Consider the following 1,498-nt stretch of genomic DNA (forward strand, 5'->3'; position numbering starts at 1 on the left):
GAGGCCTCAATTATTACGCTACTCGGCTTATAGTGGTTCAGGTTTATGTCGGCTCTTGTAATTCATTTAATCTACATCAAATTACTTCTTGGAGAATATGGTTCAATAATATGAGAACAAACATCACAAAATAGCAATTGAAAAATAAACAAAAATGAAAATATACAAAGATTTAATGTGGTTTATACATTGTTGCAGTATACTTATATCCATGGGTTAAGAAGAAGAATTTTTTTCATTATGTAGAAAAATAATAGAAATAGATCTTACAACCAATCGCTAAGAACGTTATTACAAGAACTTTCACCCAAAACTCTAATTGAAAATCCCTATCTCTCAATGATGTGGTAGGTTAACATAAGATACATATATCTAGATGGATAAACGGTCGACCCATCTGGTCTAGTCGTACCGAACCGCAGGGCTCCACCTCCACACCCCTTCCACAAACCTCTACTTCTACCACAGATCTCCGCGAAACAAGCCATTCAAATCGCCTACTAAAATATATCGGTGCGGATCCATCTTACAAATCGAGTATAGGAAGTGGGATCAAAACATAATAAATACGGTTATGAAATGAATTTTCCCCCTATAAGGCTGTTACCGTTATGAAATGAACTTTTTAACTTGTCAATTATCATGGTCACTTGGTTACCAATTTTTTTTTTATCTTGGGCACTTTTGTTTTAACATTCTTGGTTTAGTGATACCATTTTTTTTAAAAGGTAATATAGGCATACCATGATCATTCACCCTCAGGAGGAAAAAAAAAAAAAAAAAAAAAAAGGGTCTAGTCATACCATAATGTCGACATTTTCATTACTAAATGCCATACGGCCCTTACCTACATTTTAAGCCATACATTCTAGGGGAAATTTTTTCAATTCAGCCAGAGAAAATATAAAAGAGAGATTAACGCAAAGAGGATCTCTTGCAAAGTGAGCTTAGATCTTAGTTTCATTTGTACGAGTCTAAATCTTTCACTCACGTGGAAAGATTAATTTCAATCTACATGGGTGGGTGCTTAACAAATTTTTTTTTTTTTTTTTTTTAATCATGATTTTTTTTTTAAGAAATTAATAAAAATGAATTATAATCCCATTAACAAAAATAGATGCTTGCCTATCTTGATTAATATGATCACAATTCATTTATGTTAGTTTCTTACAAAACCGGATTATGCTTAACAAAAATTTGTGAAACATCCAACCATGTAGATTAAAATTAATTCTTCTCCATGTGGGTGGAAGATCAAGATTCTATTTGCACAAAATGGAATTGCCTATTTAATTGCCTTTCTTCTAGGGTTTTTAAGTTTTATGAGCAAGTAATCCAATTTAATCAAGCATCAATATATGGTTGGTTTTCGACTATATTTGTGACCAAATTTACTCATGTTTTTCTCTTCATGCAAGATTAATTGAGCACCGGCCTGTCCCTTCCCATTCCTGAAAAATAAATCAGTAAATAAAATCTCTACTTAGACTTTTAATTG

The sequence above is a fragment of the Hakea prostrata genome, chromosome 7, assembly GCF_041222555.1.
Source record: "Hakea prostrata isolate BN-2017 chromosome 7, UWA_Hpros_2, whole genome shotgun sequence".
Lineage (NCBI taxonomy): Eukaryota > Viridiplantae > Streptophyta > Magnoliopsida > Proteales > Proteaceae > Hakea > Hakea prostrata.